Source organism: Electrona antarctica (assembly GCF_951216825.1).
Source record: "Electrona antarctica genome assembly, chromosome: 16".
Classification (NCBI taxonomy): domain Eukaryota; kingdom Metazoa; phylum Chordata; class Actinopteri; order Myctophiformes; family Myctophidae; genus Electrona; species Electrona antarctica.
Window position 1 is genome coordinate 25611319 of NC_136797.1, and position 6000 is coordinate 25617318.

The 6000-nt window shown below is 46.7% G+C and overlaps 1 protein-coding gene across 1 annotated transcript in view; it reads left to right on the forward strand.

Annotated features, from left to right (window-relative positions):
* Positions 1–6000, forward strand: part of LOC306939365 (uncharacterized protein) — a gene marked incomplete at its 5' end in the record, with an annotated part of 61323 nt that overhangs the window by 285 nt on the left and 55038 nt on the right. The window lies entirely within an intron of this gene.

The window sequence follows — 6000 nt, forward strand, 5'->3', positions numbered from 1 at the left end:
GAATTCATTGAGGAGGTAGATCGTGTAATCAGGACCAGAGGTCAAAGTCCTGCAGACAAAGTTGATTTCATTCTCTCCCTTCTAAAAGGGTCTGCATTAGAGGAGATCAGATTATGCAGTGATGGGGATCCTAAAGACCCTAACGAGTTGTTTAGTTTGCTACGTGAGGCTTACGCAGAGAAGCGCAGCGTAGCTCAGCTGTTACAAGCGTTTTATGGTCGGCAGCAGAGAGAGGGTGAGGATATTCAGGAGTATTCCCATGCACTCTCCCAGATTCTACGTTTGGCCCTGAAACAAAAACCAGATTCTGTATCAGATGCTAAGATGGCAGTGAGAGATCAATTCATTGAGGGCGTGCAAGATTCCGCTCTTAGAAGGGAATTGCGCAAGATGGTTAGGGATAAGCCCCAGGCCACCCTGTTAAATGTACGTGAGGAGGCTATTGCCTGGTCCCTTGAGAATAATCCCTGTAACACTAAGGTTGCCAAGAGCAGGCAGGTAGTGTGTGACAGTATCAGGGGGGAGGGCCAATGTTCTGGTAATACATCTCAGAAGTCGACCACTCTAGAGGACCTTGTCAAAGTTATGACAGAGCAGAGCAAGGCTATAGGGGAGCTAACAATGGCATTTAAGGAGAGTCTCACTCTCAAGGAAAGATTTAACAGAGACATGGGTGGGAGGCCTAGACAAAAACCCCAGTTCACCGACGATGGGAAGCCTATTTGTTTTAGATGTAAGGGGGTGGGGCACATCGCGAAGGAGTGTACACAGCACAAACCAGAGAGCCAGCCTACTACTACCAACAGTACATCATACCAGGGAAACTAGCACCCTCGGGGGCCATGAGCCGGGCAATCCGAGGGGAGGCTAAAGGCTCTAAGACCCTTAATCGTGAGCGATTTCTTGAGCGAGCAGTGGGTGACTGTCGGGAAGTTAGGGTCCAGATTGGGGGGATTCCGGTGAAGTGCCTATTAGACACAGGGAGTCAGGTCAGTACCCTTTCTGAGTCCTTTTTTAGACAGCATCTACAAGGGAATGAAGGGGGCGTGGTCCCCACAGCCAAATGGCTCAAATTGACCGCAGCAAACCATCTGCCAATACCATACTTAGGTTATGTTGAACTAGACATGGAGACTATGGGGTTAAACATATCCGAGTGTGGTTTCTTAGTGGTCAAAGATCCAACCACACAAGAGACAGTGAGGGACAACACAGCGTTGAGTAAACAGGGAAAGGGTTTTCAGGAACCAGTGCCAGGCCTCATTGGTATGAACATAATAAAACGATGCAAACAGTTGGTGACGACTGAGTTTGACAAAACTCTTGGGGGGGAACTTGATCCAGACTGGGGGGAAGCCTTCCAGCGGGTACAGACATGTCAGTTAGTAGGGAAGTCATCCACAGCCAGGATAACAGGCAGAGATGCTGTACACATACCCGCTAGTTCTGTTGTCACAGTGTATGCTAAGGGTACCAAACCAGCACCTGATGATAACACTTACGTGTTGTTGGAGCCGGCTAACACACCCTTACCAGGAGGCCTTGTGTTACTGCCCTCTGTAGCAGAGGCCACTATACATATATTCCCAGTGCAGGTAGTGAACTTTTCTCAGGAGGATGTATGGTTGAAACCTCGGACCAGACTAGGCATATTGTCTCAGGTGGAGTGTGTTGGCAATGACCAGACAGAGGTGCGCTTCCATCGTATTTCAGCTGATCAGGAAGAAGTGACTGTTGACCAGAAAGAGAGACAGATCACAGACAGTGACATTCAGACAGTACTGGGTCGGCTACACATAGGGGGCACAGAGGAAGAGCAGGCACAGTTAGCTGTACTTCTAGCCCAGTTTTCAGATGTGTTTGCTTTCCAAGAGGAGGACCTGGGTTACACTGACCGAGTCAAACATGAGATCCACTTGGTAGATGACATTCCTGTGGCACAGCCATACCGTCGTATACCACCCACACAGTATAACGAGGTTAGGGAGCACATAACCAAGTTGCTGAAGAAGGGTGTTATCCAGGAAAGCACTAGTGCTTATGCTTCACCGGTAGTTCTAGTCAGGAAGACTGACGGTAGTCTACGACTATGCGTCGACTACAGGAAACTAAACTCAAAGACCAGACGGGACGCTTTTCCTTTGCCCCGCATTGACGAGTGTTTTGATGCCCTGCACGGTGCAAAGTTCTTTTCAACTATAGACCTGGCTAGTGGGTACCATCAGGTCGCAGTACACGAGGCAGACAGACCTAAGACAGCCTTTACAACACCCTTTGGGTTGTATGAATATTCTAGGTTGCCTTTCGGGGTATGCAATGGACCTGCAACTTTTCAGAGATTGATGCAGGCGACAATGAGTGACTTGGTGTTCCAAATCATGCTGATTTATCTAGATGATATTTTACTGTACTCAGATTCCTTTGATAGTCATCTAGTGAGGCTTGAGAAAGTCCTACAAAGACTGAGAGAGACAGGGCTTAAGGTCAAAGTAGAAAAGTGTCACTTTCTGCAGTCAGAAGTACGGTTCCTTGGGCACCAGATATCAGCAGAGGGAATAGGAACTGACCCTGATAAAATAGCTGCAGTGAAGCAGTGGGAGGTTCCCAGTACAGCCAAGGATCTACGGTCCTATTTAGGATTCTGTTCCTATTACAGGAAATTCATAGAAGGGTTTTCTCAGTTTGCTGCCCCGTTACATGATGTGGTGAATGCCTGTAATCAGCACACCAGCCCGTCCAGGTCTAAACAGCTGTTTAGTAGCTTATGGACTACAGAGTGTCAGGAAGCTTTTGAGCTACTGAAAGAGAAACTCACCGATGCTCCGTTGTTAGGTTATGCTGACTTTTCTCTTCCTTTCACTGTTGAGACAGATGCCAGTAGCCTAGGATTAGGTGCAATCCTATACCAACAGCAAGGCAAGAATAAAAGAGTAATTGCATATGCCAGTAGGAGACTGCGTAACGCAGAGAGGAATGACAGGAACTACAGCAGTATGAAACTTGAGCTGCTTGCCCTGAAGTGGGCAATTTCTGAAAAGTTCAGAGGTTACTTACTAGGCTCTAAGGTCACAGTCATAACAGATAACAATCCTTTGTGCCATCTTAACACAGCTAAATTAGGCGCCATTGAACAACGCTGGGTAGCTCAGTTAGCTGTTTTCGACTTTGAGGTAAAGTACCGCCCAGGCCGATGTAACACTGCTGCCGATGCCCTCTCTAGGCAGCGATTTGCAGGGGAGCCCCAACCACACCCAGATGATCTTGAGTTTGATGATTGTATAGCCATTTGTAATCTCAGAAAAGGGACAGCTCTGAGTACAGAGTTAACAACTGCAGGGATTAAGAATTGTAAAGTGAGGCAGGCTCGTGTCTCAGAGACCGCTCAGAGTATAGATGGGAGTGATGGGCAGGGTAACTCCCCCACTTTGCCTGGGTACACTAAGGAAGAGTTACGACAGTTTCAGAGCACTGACTCCACACTCAGTACCTTCAGACAGTTTTGGGACAGGAAACAGAAACCTACCTTTAGGGAGAGATCAGGATTAGTCAAGCCTGTAAAGTCCTTACTTAGACAGTGGTCCAAGATTAAGGAGATAGATGGCTTACTCTATCGTGTGATAGATGATGTTCATGTAGGTGAATGTCACCAGCTCCTTTTACCTGACTGTTTGAAGGAAAAAGTCCTTGGAAGTGTGCATGATAGCATGGGGCACCAAGGGATAGAAAGAACACAGGACCTTCTTAAACAGAGATGTTTCTGGGTAGGAATGTACGATGATGTGGAACAGTGGGTTAAACGATGTCAGAGATGTGTCCTCACCAAAATGCCACAGCCCAAGATACATGCTCCCATGCAGTCGTTTTTAGCCACACGGCCTCTAGAGGTAGTTGCAGTAGACTACACCATCTTAGAACCTGCCTCTGATGGTCGGGAGAATGTTTTAGTAGTAACAGATGTGTTCACAAAGTTCACACAGGCTTTCCCGACCCGGGATCAGAAGGCAGATACTACTGCTAAAGTTCTCCTCCGGGAGTGGTTCATGAAGTATGGGGCCCCGGCGCGTTTACATTCGGATCGGGGCAGAAACTTTGAGAGTGACGTTATTGCAGAGTTGTGCAAACTGTATGGTGTAAAGAAATCCCGCACCACACCTCACCACCCTCAGGGGAACGCACAGTGTGAGAGGTATAACAGAACACTTCATGACCTCTTACGTACCTTGCCGCCAGAGAAGAAGCGCCGTTGGCCTGAGCACTTAGCAGAGCTAGTCTATGCCTACAATGTGACACCTCATGCGACTACGGGTTTTGCACCTTACTATCTGTTGTTCGGAGTTCATCCACACCTCCCTGTAGATGCTCTGTTAGGACAGAAGCCAGTGCAGGACAAGAAGCATGATTGGTTGGTAGTACATCAGGAGAGACTTACTGAAGCACACGCCAGAGCAAAGGAGTATTCTGAGCTGAAGGCAGCAGAAAGGGTGGAGTTAGACAAACACAAAGTGTATTGTCCTCAGGTTAATGTGGGTCAGTTAGTGTACCTTCGCCACAGACCTCAGGGCAGAAATAAGATCCAAGATGCTTGGAGTCCTACTGTTCATAGAGTGGTTGAGATCCAAGGTACCACTCATACTGTGGAGCCGGTGGAGGGTGGTCCAGTTAAGACGGTCCACAGAGTTGATCTTAGACCATGTGTCGGCCTTATACCTGCTCCCAGGGGAGAGAGAGTTAGTGCCCCTACAATGATAACCGTTCATGCCCCCTCTGAGTCTGTTCCACTTCCAGTCTACACAGATCCAGAGTGTATAGTGTTGGAGGAAGTCCCTTGTCCACAGCTGCACCAGGGGGTAAATGGGGAGAGCGATGAGATCTCTGATGGTCTGGACAGAGAGGACACAGAGTCTGGAGATGATGCTGGATTAGTACATTTGACATTTTCTGATAGTGAACCAGAGGTAGAAATACATGTTCCTGCTACCAGAGATAGCTCAGATAGGGATATAGGGGTTAATGTACCTGTGCCTGGACCTCGTAGGACTTCGAGAGCAAACGCCGGGGTACACCCAAATCCACACCATGTACCCATATCTGCATGTGATGCCATTTCACTCAGAGTTACTAAGAGTTATTAAGTCACCGAGGACGGTGACTTTTTTAGCAGGGGAGTATGTGGCCAAGTGGAAAATAGCATGTTCCAGAAGAAACCACTAGATGGCACTAAACCCCTATGGGTCTTCCCAGGGCCAGGTGTACCAGAGAGGAAGTTGTAGTAGAGGAAGCAGGAAGTGAATCATCTTCCATTTTACTGCCACTGTCCATGATTGTGGAGAGTTGTTTATATTCTAAAACATGATTGTGTTCACATGCAACAGTAGTGAGCAGAGGAGTGTTGTACAGCTTCATGCTGCAAGCATTTGCTGAAGGAGGTTGATGAAACCTGTGTTTCATGTGCTGTGAGATGCACCAAAGAGTTCATGTAAAGAGGTATCACTACAGTTATTTGTGCACCTTAAATAGGACAGAGTATTGTTGTTAGCAAAGACAAGCTGCTCTTTTTGTTTTGTTTTGTTACCTTTGTTGTCTTTTATCAACACCAACCTTAAATTGGAAACTCTAAAAAATAACTTAAAACTGTTCTCATTTGCTGAAGGACAGTCTGATAATAAACAACCCCAAATGCAGTATTGTGTCCGGTGTCATCCATATCACCAGGTCACACAAGTAAAAGGTTCCAGCATGTGTCTCCACAGTAAGCTGAATTATAAAACGAGTGAATGGAGTTTCTAGGTGAAAGTGATTTTTTGACGTGCCACTATCTGCCATTATACATTTCTCAAATTTAAAGCACTATATTTCTAAAACTATGAAACATTTCAAAGATTCCTTTTAAGGCAAACATGTCCACCATAAGATGAACCTAAATAGGTTTGAATGGGGATTCTAGGTGTAAGTATGTAGGACTAGTAGCATGCCAAAGTGTGTGCTATTGCCATTGAGAAT